The following is a 27,502-nucleotide window of genomic DNA, read 5'->3' on the forward strand; positions in this document are numbered from 1 at the left end:
GCAGTTGGAAGAAAGAATTAGGTCTAGGCAGTGTCCTTTCTTATGTGTAGTGGTCGTGGAACACAGCAGGAAATTGTATGAGAATGTTAGGGCAAGGAACTTAGAGGCGAAGGAGTCGGAGGGGTCATCAACATGATATTGAAGTCGCTGAGAATGAGAGAAGGGGATGAGGACTCAAGGAAGGAAGAGAGCCAGGAGTCAAAGTCAGTGAGGAAAGAAGAGTAGGACGTATTGGGGGGTCGATAGATGACTGCTACTCGGAGAGGTAAGGGAACAAAAATATGAATGGAATGGACTTCAAAGGAGGAAGAGCATTGAGATGGTGGTGAAAACAGGGTTGAAATCTGCAAGAGGGTGAGAGTAGTAGCCCTCCTTGACCAACCAGGTGATGCGTGTGGAGAAAGAGTAGCCTCCTTGACACAGGGCAGCAGCTGAGGTACGGTCTACAGGGCAGATCCAGATCTCTGTTAGTGCGAGCAAGTGGAGAGATCGAGAGATGAAGAGGTCATGTATGGCAGGCAAGCTTGTTGGGACAGAAATATTAATATAAAAATCAAATTTAATGTTTTGATGCTTTTTAATTATTTAAAATATGGTAATGGATGTAAAATTGTTTTCATTAAAGAAATTACTTAAATAACACTTTTGATATCTCATCATTATTTTATACTTGCTGAGGTACACTTGACCTGTAGTGTACAAATTTGAAATTGGTTTATAAAAATTTGCACAAAAAAAAATGTTTGCACACATACAGCATTGATCTGTATTATTCCTTGTGATGGTGCTATGTACCATAAAACTGCAGGGATTATGTATTGCTGCCCACTGCCTGACTGAAAACCAAGATAGCCTTCAACTTTGTATTCAGTTGCTTAACTGTCAGTACCCACCTGTCTGCCTTCCACAGCTGGTGTTTCTGGACTGGTATTGGGCCACAAATGATCAACCTGGCAAGTGCTCCTGCCAGCTTTTGTAAGTAGCCATTTTCCCAATACATTATTGTGTGAATGAAGCTGAATGTTGTCATAAATTCCTGACAGGGCAAAAGCAAACACGAATACTGTAGTTTTATTTTCACAGATTGCTCTGACTTTTAGTAGACTGTGAAGTAAAAGATGTTTCCTTTATTGTTTTCAGGTGAACCCAGGCACAATTTTCATCACCATCAAAGGCATGTGAAGGACTGGAAGACCTTTCTTTGCAGGGTAGAAGGTAACCTATAAGAATTTAGCTTTCTCAGATGTGGCTAGTTGTGTGCGGCTTCAAATGTGTTTTCGTAAGAGATATATTTCTGGGATGCTAGTGCCAGAAGATGATTCCTGATGACCATATATAGTAGATTGACTTTCTCCAGTGTGCTCTACCTTTTGTTTGTCTCTGAAAGCTACTCAATGGTATATTCATAGTCAATGCAATTAAATCAATCAATCTTTCTGCCTTATTCATGTGAGGTATATCCCTGTAGTACTGAATACTAGTATTGCTCGTATCTAGGAAGAATTTTTTTGCTAATACATGTTTTCTTTATACATTGTTTTCCTGGTATAATTTTTCTACATTCTATACATTTTTTATACCTTTTTCTATACATTTTTATTTGAATTATTCAGAAATAAGACCAAAATATAAATATGTAACTATCTAAACCATGTAACCCAACCTGTCTCCTCTTACTACTCCAACCCAACAAAATTATTTAAATCCTAAGAATCTCACTGTTGTTCCTTCAGAGAGCTCCAATTTTAAAGATCATCCCTCTCCCAATCATTTCCCAGCTGTTAAAATATTGCATATGTAGGGTCATAGTGACCTTAATGTCTATCAGTCGGCTTCTCCTCAAACAATTTGCAATTGCTGGAGCCAGTCTCATAGAGTGGGACCACTGTTGCAGCTCCATATAGCTGCAATCTTGCATTTAGCAATTTTTAAACAAATTTTCTTCAATCTGCATTGCCATTTAGGGCTCCTTTTATCAAGCCGTGCTAGCGGTTTAATGCATGTAATAGCGCACGTTAAACCGCCGGCCACGCTAGCTGCTATCGCCTCCTCTTGAGCAGGCGGTAGTTTTTGGCCAGCACGGGGGTTAGCACGTGATGAAAAGTCACGCGCATTAACCCCGCTAGCGTGGCTTGGTAAAAGGAGCCCTTAAGATCTCTTCTGTTACTCATACCCAAAAGGCACAGCTTAGGGTCCATGGCAAAAGTTTATCCAACCCTTGTAACATACGTTGAGTTACTGTGGACCAATATTGTATTCTATAACAAATCCACCCTAAAATGTCCCTGATTCCTCTTGACACCTTCAACATACATCAGAAGTACCCTCCTGGAACATCGCTTTTAATTTTACTAGAGTGTAGTACCATCAAGTAACAATTTTGTATGTATTTTCCTTAATAAAAAAAAAAATATATATATATACAGTGGTGCCTCACACAACGGACGCCTCGCACAGCGTACGCTGCGCACAACGAACTTTATGTCTTGATTCGTACAACGAACTTCGTTTCACACAACGAAGTCGCCCGAGCTGCATCCTTCCGCGCAGGCACTGCGCTTAACTGCCCTCTCTCCGCCTGGCTCCCTCTTGCCCCCCCGACTCCCCGACACGATCGGGGCAAAAAGGAGCCCAAGCCCTCTTGCCCCGCCGATTCCCCAACTCCCCGACAATATCGGGCCAGGAGGGAGCCCAAGTCCTCCTGGCCACGGCGACCCCCTAACCCCACCCTGCACTACATTATGGGCAGGAGGGATCCCAGGCCCTCCTGCCCTCGACACAAACCCCCCTCCCCCCAACGACCGCCCCCCCCAAGAACCTCCGACCGCCCCCCCAGCCGACCCGCGACCCCCCTGGCCGACCCCCACGACACCCCCAACCCCCTTCCCCGTACCTTTCTGTAGTTAGCCGGACAGAAGGGAGCCAAACCCGCCTGTCCGGCAGGCAGCCAATGACGGAAAGAGGCCGGATTGGCCCATCTGTCCCAATGCTCCGCCTACTGGTGGGGCCTAAGGCGCCTGGGCCAATCAGAATAGGCCCGGGAGCCTTAGGTCCCTCCTGGGGGCGGGGCCTGAGGCACATGGGCCCAACCCGACCATGTGCCTCAGGCAAAAGGAAAAAGACGCCTTAAAATAATACAAAACACTGTGGTTAAACTCATACACAATGGGAAAAAATACGATCATGTCACCCCCTTATTGATTAACTCCCCTTGGCTCCCAATCAGCCATCGTATTACTTACAAAATATTACATCAGAGACGCGGCAGAGGAAATTGGAGCATGGGAAGGCCGCGAAGCAGCGTCTTTAGTGTGATGTGGCCGCTGCTGGAGCCTGGAGGTTTGTGCGTCTCACGGTGGGAGGGTCAATGGGGGTTCGTGTGTACTGGGAAAGGGTGCACGGGGGGAGGGGTGTCAAAGGCGGCGATCTTACAGTAAGGGAGGGAGGGAGTCGACGCATGCATGCGCACTCTTGCCTGCCACGGACCTACAGATCATGGAAAATGGAAAACGGAAGCATGCAGGTAAAAGTGCGCATGCGCGCTTAGAGTTTTATTATATTAGATGGTAATCTCTTTCCCTTGAAGCAATTCCCCTCACCACTAGATCACATCCCAATGTGTTTCTATGCATTTCCCCTTGTACAAAAAAACATCTGGAATGAATTAAAATCCCCAGCTCACTGTCTTCCTACCACTTGTTGATTATGTATAATATTTAATGCATAATCTCTATGTTGTAAAAATTATTAATCCAAAACATGTAAATGTGAAAGAACTATATCCCATCACCCATTTTCAGCTTATTAAACACAATTCTTGTTTTCCCCTGGTTACTTAAACCATATGCATTCCAAGTCCCCACCTTTATACCAAAAACAAACCTATTTGTCAGACACATCTTCTTGCTATCAATACAAGGGATGTCCTATCACCTTTAACCCCTACTCATCCCTGACCCCTTCATTCTCCATTAACAGTCTCTCTCTCCCCCCCCCTCGCTCCTTTAACCATGAATTCCAATCCACCATCCCTTTGACAAGAGGACAATAGTAATCTCCAAGAGCAGGGTCCATTTAATTCCCCCTCTCTCCAGCACCTCCCAAATTTTAACAAGTTTCAAGTTTATTAAAAGCTTGATTTTATCGCATTATTAAAAGATTTCAAAGCAATGTACAAATTTTTTAAAAAATAGAATATGACAAACAATATGTTTGGTAGACAAAATAACATCAACTAGTTTATCAGCTTGTAGAACAAACACATTTAACCTGTTCAAGTGTATGATTTTTGCACTGTTATATATCAACTGTCTATAGAAGGAGTGTCCAACCCCAGCCCTCACCAGGTCGGGTTTTCCCCAATGAAAATGTATGAGATCTACAGTATTTGCATATAATGGAAGCAGTGTTTGCAAATAGATCTCATGCAAATTCATGAGGAAAATACTGAAAACCTGACTGGATTGTGGCCCTTGAGGACTGATGTTGAACAACCCTGGTCTAGAGGTTTTTCTGAACAGTTATTTTTACACCACTTTTGTTGCAAATTTAATGTATTGTCAACAAGGTGTCTGAAATCTTTTCCTCCAGAAAATAACAATGATTTGCAGTTAGTATCAAGCTCGTATATTCAGTTTTGTGAAGATTTATATGTACAAAGAGGTTCATCATGAATCCTTTTATTAGTACCTTCGTCCACACTTCCTTCAAATCTATGAGTAGACACCATCTGGACTTTGGCAGTCTGATATGAGGGGCATTCAATAATTTATCTACCTCAGTAGGAACGAAAAGAGTTTTCAAAAAAATTTTGTTTTATTTTCTAATATAGCTCCATACACTTCATTTACTTTTCCTGCAATGACATTAACCCCTTTGAAAAGAATTCTTCTGTTTAACCTTCAAACCAGGACGTCACGGTTTCTTTGACGTCTTCATCACTTGCAAACTGTTGTCCATAGAGAGATTTCTTCAAAACTTGGAACAGGAAATAATATGAGAGAGCCAGGTCAGGACTGTAAGGTGGATGGTTCAACTGCTGAAACCCACAATCTCGGATGCCATCCTGTGATTGTTGTCACATGTGCACAGGCACATTGTTGTGAAGAAGCAGCATGTCTGCTGTGAGTTTTCCCTCATGTTTTCTCCTTGATTGACTCCCACAAAGTGATCATTGTATTGGAGTAACTCTCCCCGGCTATTGTTGCCTTTGTGTGGCATGAACTCCAGAAGCAAAAGTCCTTCATCATCCCAGAAGACTGTTGCCTTGACTCTGCCTTCAGACTTTAACTTTTTTGGAGTGGGGGATGACTTATGCTTCCAATGCATTGACCCCATTTTGGACTCAGGATCTCTGTGATAGACCCAAGTCTCATCTCCAGTCACCATATGATGAAAAAATTCACTTAATCTTCACGGAGCATCTCCAAGTTCTCCTGACAGCACTGGAGCCTCGTGGCTTTCTGACATGGCATCAGCATTCTTGGAACCCATCTTGTACTAACCTTGGACATGCCCAACTTTTCAAGAATTATTTTCCAAACTGTACCTGATGAGATGTCCATTTCTTCAACTATTCAGGAAACCTTAATTCATCTATCTGACAAAATTAAATCCTCAATTTTCTTGCACATTTCTATGGAAGTTGCTTCCACAGGCCACACAGTGTGAGGGTCATCTCAATGGACTCTCTACCCCACTTAAACTGCTTACTCCAAAATTTTATTTTCTAGGATGATGAGGCATGTGTTCATGGATCTCCGTTTGCTTTTTCCATTCTTTTATGAGAAATTTTATCACTGAATAGTGCTTCAAATCTAGCAGTTTCTTACTTGATTCACACGAGGACTCTCCTGAGATCATGATAAGAAGTTGCCTCCACTGGGTCAGACCAGAGGGCGCGATGGACCTCTGGTCTGACCCAGTGGAGGCAACTTCTTATCATGTCTCTTGGAATGTTAGAATCATACTGAGTTGCTACTGTGTATGAGTAACCTTGAGACATGTCACAACATGCACAGACTTGTTTCAACATGCTTGCTACTTTCATACTCAGGTAGATAGATTATTGAATACCCCTCGTAAGTTTATAATCATGTGCCAAGGAGAGAGCAGTGACACATCCATATTAATTGGGGGGGGGGGGCAGGTAGTTATATCCTACTGTACTAACTTTTGGCTTGAACAGCAATGGAACCTTTTTTTCCCTAATAAAATATGTTACTTTTTTTCACAAACTCAAATACCAAAGCTTAAACTAATCCCCACTGGAAAATCTAGACTAGAGCAATGGAAAAGAGGGTGCCTTTTCAGTTCTATCTTCTGAAACCATCTGCCTCAGAGATAAAAATTGTAAGTACTTGGGGACATAACATTTGTGCATAGAACACTGTCCAATAGGTAGGGAGTCAAATTAAAGGTCAAGTTCAAGTTTCAAGTTGATATACCGTCTAATTAAATCCTTTTTACAAAAGTACAAATACAGCGGGGTACTTGCACAGACTAAAAAAAACAACCAAAAAACAATAACACATACACCTAGACACGAAAGGGAAAATGGAAAAAAGGATACTTCATATTAAAAACAAAGGGAAAGAAAGAAGGAAAATGCATGTTGAGATTAATTCTAAGGCAGATGGAGTGTTTTAGGTTTCAAAGCATCTTTGAATAAGAAAGTTTTAAGACCTGATTTAAACCTAGAGGCATCTTCATGAGCTGCTATGAAGAGAATCCATATGCTTGGCTACACATAGAAAAACTGGTAAATCCACACAAGCCTCCCATCCATTTATTCTATGATTTTCATGCAGTCTGATTTTCTTAAAAAAAAAAATATATATATATATATATATATAATGTAACATCAAAAAATACAATGCTTGACATGTTTTTCAACTCTATGTTGTCCCTCATTCCTTTGTATGACCTATGGCCAGCATCAAGTGAACAATACCTCCCTATGCATCCAAGAATAATTTATTAGATTATCCATTTCATATTCTCTTCCAAAACCAAAAACAAGGGAAATGTACATTTCCTCTAGCACATAGCAGTGAATGGTGTGACACATCATATATTAATTATCTTTGCACACAGAAACAAAGAGAACGGGAGATGGAGAAGCTTTTTTGGAACAAGTGCCAATTTCATTTTCCAAACAAAACAGTACTAAATCTTGATACAAACATTTTTTTCTCAGAATAAAATAGGGAATTAATTCATAAGTACAGTAAAGTTGCTACTAATCACCATTTTTTAAGTCTCTCTCATTTGGTCTCAAAGCTTATAGAATTGCTCTGATGCTGTTTACTGTAAACTGTTTACAATAAACAGCATCAGGTCAATTCTATAAGCTGGCACCTGGAGGTACATGCTAGTAATGTGGATCAAGGGCATCATTAATTGACAGGTGCCTATGTGCATCAGATGCTTTTCTATACCATAAAGCCTAATTGCCATAGCACACAACTATAAGGGGATATATACACGGGTGGTACATGAGTGGACAAGGGCATGTTTCCTAGCTCTGCACATACTCTCAGATTCTAAATATGGTGCCTAAATTTGGGTGCCAATATTTTGGCATGGATCAAAGATACACAAGCAAATATATTGTTCAACAAGCCAATTAGCACTAATTAATTGATGTTGCCAATTAATCGCTGAAGTTAATTTCCAATAACGTTGGATTTCACTGTGCATCTGCTTGTGTGCTATTCCATAATCTTGAGCACCATGTGCAATCCAAAAAGTGGTGTGGCCATGGGAGGGCCATGGGCAGGTCAGAGGAGTTCTGAGAAAATAATGGAATAAGGACTTTCTATGCCCAACTTAGCTGCCAGGAATCATACCATGTTTCAGCAGGCATAAGCCTGGCACACAGAGGTGAGTGCAAAAATTGGCACAAAGGGTCAAATTCTCCAAACGGTATTCCTAAGTTAGGCAGCAGTAGGCGTCCTACCACCATCTAACAAACCAATTGGGACACACATTTTTTAAAAAATGCAGACACCATTGTTAGGCACCTGTCTCATGCCTAAGGAGGCACATAGGGATGCCTAAGGCCAGTATGGGTGTGATTTCTACCGGATGTGGCCTTAGACATCCATAGATATCCCTATGTACCTCTATAGGCATGAGGCAGGTGCCTTAAATGTAGGCCTTTACAATGCTGACCTACATTTAAGGTGCCTATGTTTAAAAAAAAAAATCACAATTCTGGATGTTGTGTCTGCCAGTGATTGACATACTACAAGCACCTGCTGCAGCAGGCTCCACTTCCAGAATCAGACCCTAAGTGATATTTTTTAAAGTCTGTGCACCCTTTACTTAATTGCACTTAGCAATGATCTTTTTTTAGATTTCAGCACCATTTATAGAATTTGGTCCATAATTTTTAGAATACTATAAATTAGTCATATCACTTGGCACATCTAAGCATGCCAATTTACACCTGCCAATCTGAAAGCATAAGACAGGGGTGCCCACAGTTTCTTGGCTTGCGAGCTAATTTTAAAATGACAAAGTCAAAATGATCTACCAACAATAAAATTTTAAAAAACACAAAGCACATTGTACGCAGAGAAAATGTTAATTATCATTTATATTTGAGGTCAAGTCAGATGACTTTAAAATATGCAATGTCACCTCAGTAACAACTATACAAAAATAGACAAATAGACCCCCTCCCCTTTTACTAAACCGCAATAGTGGTTTTGAGCACAGGGAGCTGCGCTGAATGCCCCGCGCTGCTCCTGATGCTCATAGGCTCCCTGTGCTAAAAACTGCTATCGCGGTTTAGTAAAAGGGGGCCATAGTGCAAAATATAGACAGCTGATATAAATTCAAACATATTTTGATCACTAAATTTAAAATAAAATCATTTTTCCTACCTTTGCTGTCTGGTGATTTCATGATCTTACTGAGAACCCACTAGATTCTCAGTAAAATCAGGCTCCCCCTGGTGGTTGCCTGGGAAATTAACATTATCAGGGCCAGGACGGACCCTAAAAACTCCCTTCCTGGGTTTACTCTTCACTTTCCCTTCTATGTTTGCTGGGACGCTGGCAGGCAAAGTGGCTGACTGGTCACAATGTGTGAGAAAGAGCTGGCACAGGAGATAACCAACAACAGTGCATTTCCTTTTTCTGACTGTAAATCCAATATTTCTTTCTTTATGTCTTTCTTTCTTTCTGCCTCCTGAATGCTTCCTCTGCTCCAGACCCTATTCCATTCCCCAACCAACATCTCTCTATGTCCCTCCATGAGTCCAGTTTTTTCTTCCTCTCTCCCTGCCCCCTCCCCTTTCTTTCTTTCTGCCCCTCCCCTCCCCTTTCTTTCTTTCTTTTTTAAAAATTTTAACAAGTTTTATTGAATTTTCACAATGGCAAATACAGCACAAAACAATACAACCAATACACCAGATAGCCAAATCCCCACCCCAAACCATAAACAGTCACACTGGTACTCTTTAGTATAAGGCAATACTATCTAACCCAAAATTTCCCCCTCCCTCTCTTTTTTCTTTAGTTTTCTCTCTACCTGCTTGGACCTGTGCTCTTCAACATAGTTATAAACAACCTGGAAATTGGTACGACGAGTGAGGTGATTAAATTTGCAGACAATATGAAGTTATTCAGAGTAGTGAAGACACTGGAAGATTGCGAAGACCTGCAATGTGATATAAACATGCTCAAAAAAATGGGCTGCGACATGGCAAATGAGGTTTAACGTGGATAAGTGTAAGGTGATGCATGTCAGTAACAAAAATCTTATACACAAATACAGGATGTCCAGTGCAGTACTTGGAGAGACCCCCCCAGGAAAGAGACTTGGGAGTACTGGTTGACAAGTCAATTAAACCATCCGCGTAATGCGCGGTGGCAGCGAAAAGGGCAAACAGAATGTTAGGAATGATTAAGAAGGGGATCACAAACAGGTTGGAGAAGGTTATCATGTACCGGGCCATGGTAGGCCCTCACCTGGAATATTGCATCCAGCACTGGTCGCAGTACATGAAGAAGGACACAGTACTATTCGAAAGGGTCCAGCGAAGAGCGACTAAAATGGCTAAGGGGCTGGAGGAGTTGCCGTATAGTGAGAGATTAGAGAAACTGGGCCTCTTCTCCCTTGAAAAGAGAGGACATAATCAAAACATTCAAGATAATGAAGGGAATAGACTTAGTAGATAAAGACAGGTTGTTTACCCTCTCCAAGGTAGAGAGAATGAGAGGGCACTCTCTAAAGTTAAAAGGGGATTGATTCCGTACAAATGTAAGGAAGTTCTTCTTCACCCAGAGAATGGTAGAAAACTGGAACGCTCTTCCGGAGGCTGTTATAGGGGAAAACACCCTCCAGGGATTCAAGACAAAGTTAGACAAGTTCCTGCTGAACCAGAACATACGCAGGTAAGGCTAGTCTCAGTTAGGGCACTGGTCTTTGACCTAAGGGCAGCAGTGGCAATTCTTATGTTCTTTCTTTCTTTCTCCCTGTTCCCCCCCAAGCCTCCGCCGCCAATTTCTTCCTGCTTCCCCGACCCCAGGCCAAGTGCGTACAAGCGCCAGACCCACAAGCCCTCCCCTTTGACATCAATTCTATTGTCAGAGAGGAAATTCCGGGCCAGCCAAGCAGCGGTTGGCTGGCCCAGAACTTCTTCTCCGAAGTCAGAATTGACATCAGGGCAGAAGGCTTGTACATGCCTGGCCTGGTGTCAGGGAAACAGGGAGAACAAAGCATAAAGGCAAAGCGAGTGCTTCACAATCTTTTTAAAGATGCTTATGAGTAATTCACCATTTGGATATTTTATTATTTTTAACTTACCTACCCCCCCTCCTTGATGTTATTTCCTTTTTTGTTCTTTTCTTTCTTTAATTAATGGAGTTCTTCCCCTTTCCTCTTGTTTTATATCCCATCCCAGTATGTTAGTAGTTCTGTACTAAGTCATGTTTGTTTTAATATAAATTCCCTCATTTATTTTAATGTACAACGCTTTGAATTCTATGTTAAACGTTTAATCAAAATTTGAATAAACTATGAAACTACTGGTCGATCACGATCAACCTTTAGGGCACCCCTGGCATAAGAGGGTTTGCCTAAACATGGGTACTCCAATGCTGACTTATGCAAGTATTCTATAATGGAATCTTGAGGTACCTAAACTGAGGTGCCAATTTATAGAATTGTTCCATATGCACATGAAGACTAGAATATGTTTGGCAGTATATTATCTGCCTGATATTCAGACATCAGAAGACAGCCAATTGTCTCCTGCAATCTCAGGAGAACCTGGAAATTTCATGCTGGCGTTCTATCCAGTACCAGCATTGAATTTCAGCTGGATTTATTGGGCTGGCTTAGACATAGCCGGTTAAGCCAATATTCATTGGGTGGCTGGCTAAGTCATATTGGCCAAAGACATACCTGCTTAGACAGGTCTATTTGGCCACTGAACATAGCCGGTGAGCTGCTGAATATTGGAGGTGATTGACAGTCGTGCGACATAGTCAGTCACCTGGCTATCCACCAAGTGGGATATTTAATGGGAGATAGCCTACCAGTGAATATCAGTGAATAGCCAGCTATGTGCTGTCTGGAAACCATTTCCAGCCAGCTAAATAGTGCTGAATATAGGGCCCTATATATTTATGCCAACTTTTTTCTATATTTTTCATTTAACATAAGAACATAAGCAGTGCCTCTGCTGGGTCAGACCAGAGGTCCATCGAGCCCAGCAGTCCGCTCACGCGGCAGCCTATCTGGTCCAGGACCTGTATAGTAATCCTCTATCTATATACTTCTATCCCCTTTTTCTTCAGGAAGTTATCTAATCCCTTCTTGAACCCCAATACCGTACACTGTCCTATTACACCCTCTGGAAGTGCATTCCAGGTGTCCACCACCCTTTGGGTGAAGAAGAACTTCCTAGCATTGGTTCTGAATCTGTCCCCTCTTAATTTTTCCAAATGCCTTCTCATTCTTGTAGTTTTCGAATGTTTGAAGAATCTGTCCCTCTCTACTTTCTCTATGCCCTTCATCATCTTGTAAGTCTCTATCATGTCCCCCCTAAGTCTCCTCTTTTCTAGGGAAAAGAGCCCCAGTTTCTCTAATCTTTCAGCATATGAAAGGTTTTCCATACCTTTTATCAAATGTGTCGCTCTTTTCTGAACCCTCTCGAGTATCGCCATATCCTTCTTAAGGTATGGGGACCAATATTTATTTCTTTTCATCTCAACATTTTTAAATATTTCATTGCTTTATTCTCTTTTCACTTATGCTGGGTTTTACTAAGCCATGGCAGATGTCTTACTGCGGCCCAAAGTGCTAAATGCTCCGACGCTGCTCTGACACGATTCCTATGAGCGTTGGAGCATTTAGCACTCCAGGCCACAGTAGAAACTTCTATCACGGCTTAGTAAAAGGAGCCCTTAATCATGCTACTTCTTCTTTACTTTTTTTAAAATTAGGGCTCCTTTTACGAAGACGCATTAGCGGTTTAACACGCGTAATGCCGCACGCTAAACCGCCGGACACGCTAGCCGCTACAGCCTCCTCTTGAGCAGGCGGTAGTTTTTTGGCCAGCGCGGGGGTTAGCACGTGATGAAAAGTTGCGTGCGTTAAACCCATTAGCTCAAAAGGAGCCCTTAGTTTATCTTTTTTTCACTCTTCTTGAATTTTTTTTTTACATTAATTTCTCTGATTGTCTTTACTTTGACATGATCTTTTCCTTTTTATTCTTCACAATTCCTGTCCTTTTTTTCTCCTCTTCTTCTTGTCCTTGTCATTTCCTTTTATAACATTTTCTTCCTTGTTTTGTTTCTTTCCCATTCTAATATTTGGGTTTCAGTTTCTCACTCTTCCCCTCCTCTCTTTCAAACTGACCTCATCCCTGGCAGGAATAACTGTCTCTTGTTTAAGACCTGAAAACCATTTGAAAGCATATGCTGGCCTTTCACTCTGCACTGGAATTCCCACTGGAAGAGATTAAAAAACTACAACCACAAAGACTACATCAGAAGCCTAGAAAAGGAAGCCTGTAGCTAGGGAGATACCTATTAAAATTGGTGAGTTTTGATTTCCATACAACAAGGATATAGATCAAGCCAAAAATAACATCCCTGTTTGACTCTATCCATACATGAAAATAAAGAGATATGTTAGCAAAAGCCCTATAGCTTCCAGTCTCATTGAGAGCTTGAACTGTAGAAGATAAAGTGTGAGAAATGAAGGGCAGAGACAGCAGTCACCATTCAAACCAAGTCTATTATGAGAGTAATATTTTCTATTGTATATTCGTGCTATCAATCTTACTGTTTCTCTGATCTATTGATTTCCCTTTCAGTCATTTCCTAGCTCTTCTATCTTTTCTGTGCTGCAAGATGTTTACAATGACCCATCTCTCTTTCCATAATTTGCAACACCTCTCTGTTGGTCACAGTTACATTCTAAAACCAATATTTGTGTTGATTTTTTTGAATATTTACAGGCTAGTCACTAAAGCACAGTAACAGCTCTAAGTTAGAGTGCTAACTTTACTGTAGTATTAACATAGAAACATGATGGCAGACAAAGGCCAAATGGCCCATCCGGTTGGCCCACCCGCAGTAACCATCATCTCTTTCTCTCTTTATGAGATCCCACATGCCTATCCCAGGCTTTCTTGAATTCAGACACAGTCTCTCTGTCTCCACATGCATGATTATTGCCATAGTACTACTACTAATACTGACTGGACTGGACTATTAGATATAATCAGCGCTGTACACAAAACATAAGAGACAGACCCTGCTCAAAAGAGCTTACAATGTATTCAAGACAAAAAGAACAATTAAGGGGGTTATTTATTGTGGGAATTAATCAAACAAACATGGGTTCTGAACAAATGAATAATGGGTTAAGAGTTATAAACAGCCTAGATTTGAACATAAGCAATGCCTCTGCTGGGTCAGACCTGAGGTCCATCATGCCCAGCAGTCCGCTTTCACGGCGGCCCAACAGGTCCAGGACCTGTGCAGTAATCCTCTATCTATACCCCTCTATCCCCTTTTCCAGTAGGTAATTGTCCAATCCTTTCTTAAACCCCATTACCGTACTCTGCCCTATTACGTCCTCTGGAAGCGCATTCCAGGTGTCCACCACACATTGGGTAAAGAAGAACTTCCTAGCATTCATTTTGAATCTGTCCCCTTTCAACTTTTCCGAGTGCCCTCTTGTTCTTTTATTTTTTGAAAGTTTGAAGAATCTGTCTCTCTCCACTTTCTCTATGCCCTTCATGATCTTGTAAGTTTCTATCATATCCCCTCTAAGTCTTCTCTTCTCCAGAGAAAAGAGACCCAATTTCTCCAATCTTTCAGCATATGAAAGGTTTTCCATACCTTTTATCAGACGTGTCGCTCTCCTCTGAACCCTTTCGAGTAACGCCATATCCTTCTTAAGGTACGGCGACCAAAATTGGACGCAGTACTCCAGATGCGGACGCACCATCGCCCGATACAACGGCAGAATAACTTCTTTCGTTCTGGTCGCAATACCCTTCTTGATTATACCAAGCATTCTATTCGCTCTCTTAGCGGCCGCTGCACACTGTGCCATCGGCTTCATTGTCATATCCACCATTACCCCCAAGTCCCTTTCCTGTGTACTCTCATTCAATAATATCCCTCCCATCGTATAGTTGTACCTCAAGTTTCTGCTTCCCATATGTAATACTTTACATTTCTCAACGTTGAACTTCATCTGCCACCTCGTCGCCCATTCCCCTAGCTTGTTCAAGTCCCTTTGCAATTCTTCGCAGTCCTCTATAGTCCGAGCACCACTAAATAGTTTGGTGTCTTCTGCAAATTTTATTATCTCACACTTTGTCCCTGTTTCTAGATCATTTATGAATATATTAAATAGCAGCGGCCCGAGCACCGAGCTCTGCGGAACACCACTCGTGACCCTCCTCCAGTCCGAGTAGTGGCCTTTCACTCCTACCCTTTGCTTCCTACCTTCCAACCATTTTCTGATCCATCTATGTACATCTCCTTCCACCCCATGGTTCTTCAGTTTCCGGAGTAGACGTTCTTGGGGCACCTTGTCAAAGGCTTTTTGGAAATCTAGATATATGATGTCTATGGGGTCTCCTCTGTCCATTTGTATGTTAACTTCCTCAAAGAAGTGCAATAAGTTCGTTAGGCACGATCTCCCCTTGCAGAAACCATGTTGGCTGGTTATCAGAAGTTTGTTCCTTTCGAAATGTTCATCGATGTTTTCTTTTATCAGAGCTTCCGCCATTTTTCCCGGAACCGAGATCAGACTCACCAGTCTGTAGTTTCCAGGGTCATCTCTGATCCCTTTTTAAAGATGGGCGTAACGTTGGCTATCTTCCAATTCTCCGGGATCACGCCTGTTTTCAGGGATAGGTTGCAAATTTGCAGTAGTAGTTCCGCTATCTCCTCCTTTAATTCCTTCAGAACCCTTGGATGTATTCCATCCGGACCCGGGGATTTGTCAGTTTTTAGTTTTTCTATCTGCTTGCGTACGTCTTCAAGGCTCACTTCTATGAATGTTAATTTTTCTGCTTGACTTCCATGAAAGAATTGCTCAGGTTCCGGTATGTTTGATGTGTCCTCATTTGTAAATACAGACGAAAAGAACATGTTAAGCCTTTCTGCCACTTCTTTCTCTTCCTTCACCACTCCCTTCCTGTCTCCGTCATCCAGTGGTCCTACCTCTTCCCTAGCCGGCTCCTTCCCTTTAACATATTTAAAGAACGGTTTGAAGTTTCGTGCTTCCCTTGCCAGAACATCAGCAAACAGAGACCACCTCATGAAGATTGGAGTAGTAGTAAGACTTTTATTGCACCAACGAAATATTAAGCCCAGTGTGACCATGGCTCACTTAAAATGGTTGCATCAGGGGCATTGACTAGAGAGGCACACTTCCCTCTAGAAGTAACACTCATTGGCAAATAGCCTCCAAGCTGTGCTTGAGGGTTCCCATTGCACAACTGCCATCTCAGGAAGTTTATATCTGGCATATGGAGCAGCAACATAAAAGGAATAGAGTCTGGAGTTGGTGGTGGAAGAAAATGATTCAGATAAGAATGACTTATCAGATGAATGGAGTTTTCAAGGAGGAACATAAGAACATAAGAATTGCCGCTGCTGGGTCCATCGTGCCCAGCAGTCCCTCATGTGGCGGCCCTTGGGTCAAAGACCAGTGCCCTAAGATTAGCCTTACCTGCATACATTCTGGTTCAGCAGAAACTTATCTAATTTTGTCTTGAATCCCTGGAGGGTGTTTTCCTTTATAACACCTTCCATTGCCTCTAATTTCACCTTTTGCAATGATACTACTCTGAATTCCAACATTAATGGCCTTTTATCAGTATGGAATGACTGTACTCTTACATTTATAAACAAATTTGCTCCTTTACAAGCTCAGCATATTTCTCATCGTCACCATAAGAATCCGTGATTTTCCCTGGAACTACTGCTAATTAAAAAACAACTACGTTCATTGGAGTGGAAACGGAGGCATAGCAAATCCCTCCTTGATTTAAATAATTATAAGGAATACGCATCCTATTATAAATCAAAAATAGTCAAGGCAAAATCTCTTTACTATTCTAAAAAGATTTCTACAGCAACAAACACATCGACACTATACAAGATTGTACATTCATTGACTACAGATCATCAAAACCGTCCTGATTTCTTACAACTCCCTTCAGCATAATCTTTGGCAGATCATTTCACTAATCAATTCCAAAAAAATCTGTGCTTCGTTTCAACCCTCTACTCATACTAACTTGAATTTTCAACCCTCATACTTATCCCTTTCAAAGTATTCTCATTTCAGAATTCCTACACTTTCTGAGATCCAGCGAATCATCAACTCGAAGAATTTAAAGGGTTCCAGTACAGATGTCAACCCTCCATTTATTCTCAAACGATGCTTTGCAATCTTTGGATCATCCATATTTGACTTAGTTTCCACTAGTCTAATCACAAGTTCTATACCAAAACTTTGGAAAGAAGCCATTATTCTGATCTCCCCAATTAAATTTAATTCTGTTCCAGTACAATTAGTCAAATCAATTAAACTTTTAGGAATTACTCTAGATGAGAACCTCAACTTTCACGACCATATAAGCACAGCAGTTCAAAAATGTTTTTATCGCCTCCGGATGATTCGTTCTCTAAAGCTCTAAATATTCTTATTCATTCTTTGGTTATCTTCTGCCTGGACTATGATAACTCATTGTATCATGGAATTACATAAAAAGAGATCAGACATCTTCAGATAATCCAAAATACTGCGGTCAAGATCAAATTTAAGGCCAAGAAATTTGATCATGTCACTCCCCTCTTGATCAAAGCTCATTGGCTCCCCATCGCCCACCGTATCACTTATAAAACATAACTGCTGGCAATTAAAACAAGAAAAACTGGACAGACGGAATTTATTAACAAACTTTTGATTCCAAATTCCTCTTCACATACCCTCCAATCTTCAGATCAAAATTTATTAGTAGTTTCATCACTCAGACACATCAATACAAGGAGAAATTCCATCTTTTCGGTTGTTGCTCCCTCCTTTGGAATTCAGTGCCTTACCATTTGAGAGAGACAACGTCCATGGAGAAATTCAAATCTTTTCCTAAAACATTCTTTTTTAAAGACGCATTCCAAGTTTGATTGTCTTTTTAATGATTGTATAAAAACTTACTTTCAGCCCACTTAAGTTGGACTGCTATGTGTTACCCTTACCCTTGCCTATACCTCTTTCTTTATTTATATTGTAGTTCTCCATTCGTTTCAGTATGTCCTTTTGTCTTATTTGTCCACTGTTTTAATTGTTGATGTCTTTGTTATTATTTGTCCTCCCCCTGATTTTATTGTATAACCACCTTGAAACTATTGATAAGGCGGTATATCAAATTTTAAATAAACTTGGAAACTTGGAACATCCTGGCTCCCAACCCTCATGTGACCCGTTTCCACATCACCCGGGACAACATCTCAGATCAAAAGATAGAGGACATTGAGAACATGGATATTGCCCCCAATAACATGCTTCCCCTAAACTGTACTTCTTCCAAATGCCTGGCACCTGGGGGAGTCCTCAACCTCATCCCAGAGAACTCCATGGACTGCACGTAACCCCGATTTTCACTGATGTTGTGGTGGGGGAAGGGAATTTATTTGCCAAATAGAAATAGAGCAAGCACTCAGTGACACGGACATTAGGGGCCTTTGCAGCAGTAAAATAGACAGGCAGACCAAAGGGGTTGTTCTTTCTCCTCTTTGGACCCCATGCATGGTGGGTAAAAGCTGGAGAGTCTGGAGGAAAGGATTAAAGGATAGCAGGGGAAAGCTTGGAGGCATGTTTTTTGGAAAATCACAGGAAGCATAAATTTCTTCAAAATCACAGTATGCTTTGTCAGCTGGGCTTGGGAGGGCAACCTGTTCATGAAGCAAAATTGCAAAAAAAAGTTAAACTAAAACAAAACCCTATCACCAAAGACACAAAATAAAGCAAAAATTAGCCTTCTTTGTACACCTATAAAATAGTGGGAAAATCCTTGGCATAACTGTGACTAAAGGCTCATTGTTTCAGAACTCAGCTTTAGTGCTAACTATAGGGCTCTTTTACTAAGATTGATTCCGCAGCTAACATGGCTTTTAATGAGTGGTAGAGAATAAGGCAAACCCATACTATTGTCTCTACTGCATAAAAACAGCAGCATTCAGGAAAACTGCCACTATGCCTACCTAATGTGAGAGTGGGTGGGAGTTGGACATCACATGGGTAGGTGGAGGCGTGGACAGTTATGACAGATAATGTACAGGTCCTTACTGTACCCTTGCAGTCATGAGTGCTAATAGCACAGCCGAGCTTATAATCCATTCTGATCTCATTGGGGAAAATAGGATATAAAATGAAATAAATAACTGCCATATCAAAAGGAGGTGGAAAGTAGTGCTGCCCGATTCAGGAAAAAAAATTTTTTGATTCGATTCAGCCTATTGAATCGATTTTTCGATTCAATTCGATTTTACTGCCCAATTGGGTGGTTTTTTCCAAACATCCTGGTGGGTTTATTTTATAGCCTCTTCAACCCCCTTTGCCCTCTCCTACCCACACTGGTCCTGTGGTGTAAACAAAATAAACAAACAAAAAATACTTTTCCTCTCTCTGTTAAATCCTAGTTCACGTTCGCGGTCTAACACCAGCTCTGGGAGGATACACATTTCAAATCTGACTTATTGTAATCACAAAACAAAAAATAAAATTACCTTTTATTGTCTGGTCATTTTTCAAATCATGTTGGTCCCATGTTGGTCTGGTTGTCTTCTTATCAGGCTTTCCTTCTTTCTTCGTGCTAACCATCCATCTTCCATCTCTGTCCTTCCCTTCTGTTTCCCTTTCCTACCCCGAAGGTCTGGCATCTTTCCTTTTGTTCATTTCCATCCCCACGCAGCTGCAGTAATGGACCCCACCATCCACAGATGCACCATCACTCCTTTTCTCAACTACCCTTTCATCCAGCATCTCTCTTCTGTGTCTCTATCCCTATTCTCCTCTCCAATACTGTCTCCCTTGTGTCCCTGTTCCTATGCTCCCTCCTTGCCCAGCATCTTATCTCTCCCCGTATGCAGCTTCTTCTTTTGCTCTTCCTTACCTCCTGTATCCCCTTCCCCAGGTACAGGCTTTTTCTTACTATCTCTCCTGCCATCCTGCACTCTGTCCACCTACTTTGGAGCAGTATCTGTTCCGCTTGTACCCTTCCCCTTGTGATCTTGCATTTCTCTCTCCCTCTCTCCATTAATCCAGCACCTCTCCTCTGCTTTCCTCCCCCTCTTTTTCGTTTGGTCTCTCTCTTCCCTTCACCCCAGGTCTGGTATCTCCCCTCCCCTCTCTTCTTCCTCCTCCTCCCTCTGCACAGACCTGCCTCCTGCTGTGAAGGCACTCTTCCTCCTCCTCCTTATGCACAACCTGCCTCCCTGCCGCGAAGGCCTGCTCCCCCCATGAAGGCCTGCCTGCCCCCCCCCGCCGCCAAGGCCTTCCCCCCGCCGCCAAGGCCTGCTTCCCCCAGCTTTCCCGTGTTTACCTTAAGCTAATACGGCAGCCTGCAGGATTGCTGGTGCTATAGTGATCCCTGCAGCTGCTGTCATCCTCAGCGGCACGTTTCCTCTGCTGCGATCCTGACCTGATGTCAGATGAGGGGCAGGACCATAGCAGAAAGAACATGCTGCTGAGGACAACGGGCAGCTTCAGGCCCTTCTGACTGACCACCCCCCTCAAGCAGGAGCAGCAGCGGATGCCAGCAAGAGGTAGCGCTGCTGCTCCTGCTTTAGGAAGGCACGAGGGCAAGGGTTGGCCATCGAATCGGGAGGCCAATTTTTCTTAAGAATTGAATCGATTTGAATCGTGAATCGGGCAGCAGTAGTGGAAAGTACAATTGCACTATCCAGCAGTACATTAGTGCTGCTGCTAACAGGTGTAGTGCTTCCAGTACTTTCATTCCCTTCTTCACAGAAATGTCTCCTACACAATCCTCTCTCTGACAGCAAGTCCCTGACCCTATAGATTCTTATCCTCCCCAATCCCTCTTGGACCTACTTGTGGGCATCATCAATAGTTGTGGAATCCCAGGAAGCAACGGTCATGCTCTTTATGTGGAAGAATGCCCCCTAGTCGTAGAACTGTGAGACTACTTCTACAAATCATCGACTGTGCCAGTCTGGGTAGCAGCAGAGTTACTGCTGCTGCCTGGGACCCCTGAACTACCAATGATGACCCCAGGCAGGTCCATTGCAGTTTAGGGGTGAGGATAGTATAGAGTCTGGAGAGGTAAAGCTTTGATGTCACAGAGGGGATCAGGCAGAAGGGTACAGAAAAGGGGTTACACAGCTGTGTCAGTTCAGCTTTATTTACCATGTTACATATAACACCTGATAATGCCAATGCTCCCAAGCTATCCAACACTGCATGTAATGTGAGCCTGTACTGTAACTACCCTGTGCAGATTCTAGGCATGCACTTACCATGTTACTTTGGTAATAAAGGCCCATATCTGAGAAGCCAAAGATCAGGAGAAAATTGCCATAAATTGTACCCCCCCCAACCCACTATTGTAGTGCTTTATTATAGAACATCCATGTTCCTGGCTTTACTGCTGCATTTTTCTGGATGAAATTGACTTCTTTTAGGGATAAGACAATCAGTCCATGTTTAAAAGAATTTTTTAAAAAAATTTATATTTTAACATCCAACATGAAATCAGGCCTCATTTGCAGGACATAATTTTTAATCTTTCTCCCTTTTTCATCACTCTTCAATTCCCCCCCCCTCCCCCCGATGTATTCTTTTTTTCTTTAATGATTGTAGTTCATCCCCCTTCCTTTTGTACCTGTATTGAATTTTTGTATGTATATATTAGTTTGTACTAATCTACTACAATGTTTTTCCCCCATTTAAATTTGTAATATGCTTTGAAATATTTGACAATGTGTGCATATCAAATTTTAATAAAAACTTGAAACTTGATGTGCATTTGTTAGAGCACATTCAGTTCATTACTGTGCTTTAAAATGTTAATGCTCACAAAATCGATTTAACATGCATTAACCTATACATTAATGCATATAAAGTTGATTTGTGTATGTTAAAAAGTTCAAATCTAAATTAAACCATTGTTATTAACATGAATGTGAGAACCAAACTGAAAAATATGCAAAAATTGTGTAAAAAGATCAAATGAACTGGAATATTTCCCATTGTATTCATCCTTAACCTCTTCCATCTATAGAAACGTTACTACGGTTGGGCCTTTTTGTTCTGCACTCAGCAATTTGCCCTTAGATGGAAGGCTGACCTTTGTGGCAGTACCACAAGACCACCATTAGTGGTCAGTAAAACCATTTTGAACCCAGAGCCAGAAAGGGCAGGAGCAGAAGGGCACAGCTCCCACTCCTTTACTAGACAACTAAGGTTAACCTCTCAATAAGTCCTAGGGGTGGAGGATCTGAGGAGGTTTGGATTTAGGAAAGGTGGGCAGTGTACTACTTCATGGAAGGGGGTGGGTGGGATTAGCAGAGCTGATTGGCAGAAATAGGGGATTGGGAGAGCAAATGGGGGGGGGGGGGTTGAGAGATCAGAGAAGGGAGAACAGATAGAGAAAATTGATCAGGATTGTGGCCATGCTATTGGAATTCATGACAGCTAGCAAGCTGTAATGCCCCATACCCTAGATATTCCTAAATTTAAGACTTTAGTGAGATTTTGAATACAAATTTAGGCAGCCAAGATTCTCATGAGTATTGTTAGTAATGGAGGTGTAGAACAGTTTTTGTAGCGTATATGTTGTATTGTTATTATTTATTTTGTATGTTGTTTTGTAAACTGCCTAGATTCCAGGTGGTATTTAAATCTTTTAAAGAAATAAATTCTTGGAGAGGGCGTGAGCTAGAAGACCTTGAGCATGCACAAATGCTCAAGGCTCTGCAGTGTCCCAGCATAGAACATCGGCTGCAGGCTCAGCATGGCCATGTAGCACCGATCATTTTGGGCATGAAGGGAAGAGAGCAGTGGCGGTAGCCTCGGGGTGTATGTGTGTGGTTTGCAATGGAGGATAGCAGCACTGGTGGCCTCAAGGAGGGGCGATTTGGATTGGAGCGTAGCAGCGACAGTGGCCTCAGGTGGAGGGTTTGGAGTGGAGGTAGCAGTGAAGTTGGTCTCAGGTGGGGGAATTTTTGTCGGTTAGTTGAGAGTGCCGATTAGTTCTATGCCGGTTAACTGGTATTCTACTGTACTGTATTTGGTGGATCAAACTGGTGGGGGGGGGGGAGGGGGAGGGAATTGTAGCAATAGATCCAATAAAACTTTAACACCAATCTGAGGCAGGTGTGCATGTTTAGGCATTACCAAACACACAGAAAATAGCAGATGTAAAGAGTATACCAAGTTATGTACTACTAGTCTTTAAGCCCGTTACATTAACGGATGCTTCTTTATCTCTCTCTCCTTGGCCGCTGTCTGTATCTTTCTGTCTCCCCCTCCCCCCCGAGCAAAGCTGTCTGCCCCCAGCACACACCTCCCCCCAAATGTCTCTCCATGGCCCTCTTCTGTCTTCCCCCCCAGAACAAAGCTGTCTGTCCCCAGCACACCTCCCCCCAAAGCAGCCCCCTTTCCCTTTCCCTATCTCTCCATGGCCCCTTCTGTCTCCCCTAGCACACCCCTCCCCCCAAAGCAGCCCCATTTCCCTCTCCCTGTCTCTCCATGGCCCCTTCTGTCTTCCCCCCAGAGCAAAGCTGTTTGCCCCAAGCACACCCCTCCCCCCAAAGCAGCCCCCTTTCCCTCTCCCGCTGACTCTCTCTCTCTGGCCCCCTTTCTCTGTCTGTCTTTCTGTCCCTCTCCCTGCCCCTGTGTCTTTCTTTCTTTCTGTCTCCCTCCCTCCTGCTGTCTGTCTGTCATTTTTCCCCATTTCCCTGTGCAGCAGCATTTCCATCCCACTTCCCTATACAGTAGCAACAGCATTTCCCTCCTATCCCCCCCCTCCTTTCCTGTGCAGAAGCAGCAGTGGTATTTCCCTTCCCCTCCAAGTCCCTGTGTAGCAGTAGCAGCATTTTCCCCCACCCCCCTTTCTCTTCTCTTCCCTTCTCTTCCCTTACCCTTTCCTGCTCCGTTCGTCCCCTCCCCCTTCTTTTACTGCCATTGTCCTGCTCGATCTGGCCTGCTCCTGACCCTCCCACCGCCGACAAACCTCTGGGCTCCAGCCGCGTAGGCAGCACTTTAAACACGCTGCTTCGTGGCCTTCTACTGCCGATTTCCTCTCCCGCGTCTGTCTCTGATGATGTCATCAGAGATGCGGCAGAGGAAATCGGCAGTAGAAGGGCATGAAGCAACGTGTTTATAGTGCTGCCTACGTCGCTGGAGCCCGGAGGTTTGTGGAGGGTCAACGGCTGGAGTGGGGCTGCTGTCCACCACTCAGTTGCTGCCACGGGTGCTGCCTACGCCACTGGAGCCGGGAGGTTTGGAGAGAGCACAGTCACGTGCCTTCAGCCAACGCACGCGCCTCCAGCCCCTGCATGTGCCATGAGGTGTGAAATAGAATACTGCCACAGAAGCACACCTCACGGCGCCAGGAATCACGAATTTTCAAGAGCGCATGCGTGCTCTAGGGTTTTATTATTATAGATGGGCCCAATAAAAATTTATTTGCATAAAATTCCTTCTCATTTACATATTATGGTATCCTAAGTTTAGTATGATCTCTCTTTATTTTTGAGGAAGGTATAACAGCATAACATACTATTTTTGGTGTCTGCAAAATATCTTTAGCATGTACATTAAGCTTTAGTGCACAGTCCTCAATGAGTAGTTTCAGTATTAGTTCACATTTTCTGTTTCATTAGAGCTGTGGCTTTGGCTATAACTTCTTGGCTTTTTGTTTGCTTTAGAGATACATTTGCTGCCAGAGAACTCATCTGTCTTGTACAGACTGGTTCAGTCTTGTTTTTACAAAAATCATTTTGGGTTTATCTGATTTAAAAGAATGGACACATCTAATTTCCATGCTTTACAGTAATAATAATATTTATTATTTATATTGCAACTTCTTTAATGTGTCTTCTAGAAGTAAGAAGCAATATTGGACACCTTTGTGAAACAATGTATAGGAATTACTTCCTACCTGCTATTAAAATGTGTTCTTCTTACCCTAATATAATGTGGCTTTCTGATTCAGGTTCAGTAAGCTTGATTTTAAAATATGTGCAAGAGGCAGACAGATAAACAGCTTCCTGTGTGTATGTTCATTCTTGCAGAACATTGTTTCTGGGTGGTGCAGCTTTGAAGGTCTTCACTATGTAGAAAAGCAAGAATCCTGAACTAGATATCAAAGTTCACCTGCAATGAACTATAGCCATACAGCTGTGAAGAGAACTTAAACTGGAAAATTGTTATCACAGAAGATGCACAAATAGATATCTTTTAATAATACTTCTATATCTAATGCTGGATAAGTAGAGTGACTTTTGTGCAAAATGATAATTCTTAAACCTGCACTCTGGAACATGTTCTACTGCCATTGTATGCAAATAAATCTCATGCAAACTCATTGTGGATTTCTTGAAAACTCAGCTATCTGGGAATTCCTAAGAAATCCATGTTACAAAAGAGTATATTATTGGTAAGACTGTACTTTACTGTCAGTCTTCCAGCTAGATGCAGGAGGTGCATGCATGGATACCCTCCTGCGCGAAGGCAATTTTTTTGAAGCTTTTCAAAATGTGGCACTTTGTCCGTGTTTTGAAAAGCCGTCTGGACCATGAACATGTCCTCAAAAGGAGGACATGTCCTCAAAAAGGGAAATCCAGACATCTGGTAACCCTATCGATAGGTGAAGAGAATGCATTTGGAAATGTCCACCATCTTGAAGGTACACCCAATAAAAAGTTTGAAGGTAGGCTGGTGCAGTGGATGTCATTAACACTTATACTGGTCAGCAGTGTTGTGACCTCACCTGGGAGGATATTTTGCATCTCTCCTTCAGCTCATTGGAAACAAAGAGACCCCGACTTAAAACATTTGTGAAGACCACTGCTCTAGAGGATCACAAAATGTTATTTGGCCACAGTTATGGGATCACAGCCACAAAAAGATTTTTATGCATTGATTTATAGGCTGCTTCCCCAGATCAATAAGGACCATCCAAAATGATCCACAAAACTATAATCACAGTACATAAAAAATATGTGTAGTAAAATCTACTGTTTGATTTAAAGTTGATAACAGAGCAAACACAAGGCAGACTGCTATATAGGGTGTCAGGAATTTATACTGACACTTGTAAAGTATTGTACAAATGGCACTGATATTGTTCTACCCCCATATTCAATAAAGTAGGCTGCTTGTGTTTTATATAAAGTATTCATTGCCTTTGCCTTTCAAAGGTAAGATTGTACAATATTGTAGTTTTCTGTAATAGGCTCCTTCAGAGCACATGTGAATTATGGGACATTTTTTATTGGTTGCTTGATCCCTAAGCCTGCTATGTTAGCAGCCACCTTGTTCTTTTCCTTTTCTCCCTCTACCCTGAGAGTATGGCAGCCAACAGCTCTTTGATCTAGCCAATGCATGCCTTCAGAAACCACTGTGATTCCATCAAGTTTTTTCACCCCTTAGTTTTCCACAACATTCAAGTCAAGACATTACCACTCAGTGTGTACTGAAATACTCTTCCAGTTCCTAAAGTCTGGGGACACTGTTGAGAGTGAACTCTGATAGTAGAAGCTATAATTCTTTCTAAGCAAATCAACTGTAAGTCATTTAAAGTTACTACATTAAAGGAAATATAGTCTATTCTGGTGTTTCTATATGCTGCAGTACTGGGTTTAAATTGCCTGATAAACCCCAGGGAGCAATCAGAACAGATATTCATATGGAATGCAGTAGTAATATTAGCTCAATATTCAAGTTAAGTGGAGGGGCATTTTCAAGGGCGTTACAGAAAGTTTATAGATGTTTGGGAGCCATTGGCTAAATTTTGTAAGGAAGAATAATTGATTTTATTTTATAGACTTGTAAACATATACATCCAGGGTGGGTTGAGGGGTGGGGGATGGGAGTTGCATTGGAACTTGATTCGGGGTATACATGTATAGTTTCTGGTAGGTTTTATTTTATTTGAGTATTGGGTGGGGAAAATTTTAATTAATGTATTTTAATGTCTGAAAGTTTATTGTGCTTGTCTTGTGATATTTTATGTATTGAATTACTTGTTGCACAATTGTAGTTTGAAAATCTAATAAAGATATATATATATATACTAGCTGATGCCCCGGCGTTGCACGGGTATTTAATTATAGCAATAACACTGTAAATGGATTCAAATAAAGATACTTTATAGTGGTGAATGAAAATATTTTTTTACAGCTTTATAAAAAGTACAATATTCAAATTATAATGTGAAATATTTGACAAAATGAATACAATACAACTAACACAAAACTTGATTATAAACAACATTTTTAGTTTCACCTCCAGGAGCAAGAACATATACATTCTTGGGTGAACCCACCCTTCCCACTTGTGCAGGTGGGCCGCGAGATCCCCAGAACATATCACCCCAGGTAGTGAGGGATCTGCATACCAATTTACGTTCAAAGCGGTCCCACAGCTTTTTACATTTTTTCCATTGACTTGAATGGGTGAAATCTGATTTTCTGTTTGTAGCTCCACTCACGTGTGCAGGTGGGCCGTGAGACCCCCAGAACATATCACCCCAGGTAGTGAGGGATCTGCATACCAAGTTTCTTTCAAATCGGTCCCACAGCTTTTTACATTTTTTCCATTGACTTGAATGGGTGAAATCTGATTTTCTGTTTGTAGCTCCGCCCACATGTGCAGGTGGGCCGCGAGACCTCCAGAACATATCACCCCCGGTAGTGAGGGATCTGCATACCAATTTTCGTTCAAATCGGTCCCACAGCTTTTTACATTTTTTCCATTGACT

General features: G+C 42.1%; 1 long non-coding RNA gene across 1 annotated transcript; it reads left to right on the plus strand.

The window, feature by feature from the left end:
- Window positions 1–906: 906 nt before the first annotated feature.
- On the plus strand, window positions 907–26,579 carry LOC117366346. The gene is made up of 3 exons (XR_004540562.1): window positions 907–975; window positions 1,141–1,215; window positions 24,813–26,579. It is a non-coding gene; the product is annotated as an uncharacterized LOC117366346 (long non-coding RNA).
- Window positions 26,580–27,502: the final 923 nt, after the last annotated feature.

The sequence above is a fragment of the Geotrypetes seraphini genome, chromosome 9 (genome assembly GCF_902459505.1).
Source record: "Geotrypetes seraphini chromosome 9, aGeoSer1.1, whole genome shotgun sequence".
NCBI lineage: Eukaryota > Metazoa > Chordata > Amphibia > Gymnophiona > Dermophiidae > Geotrypetes > Geotrypetes seraphini.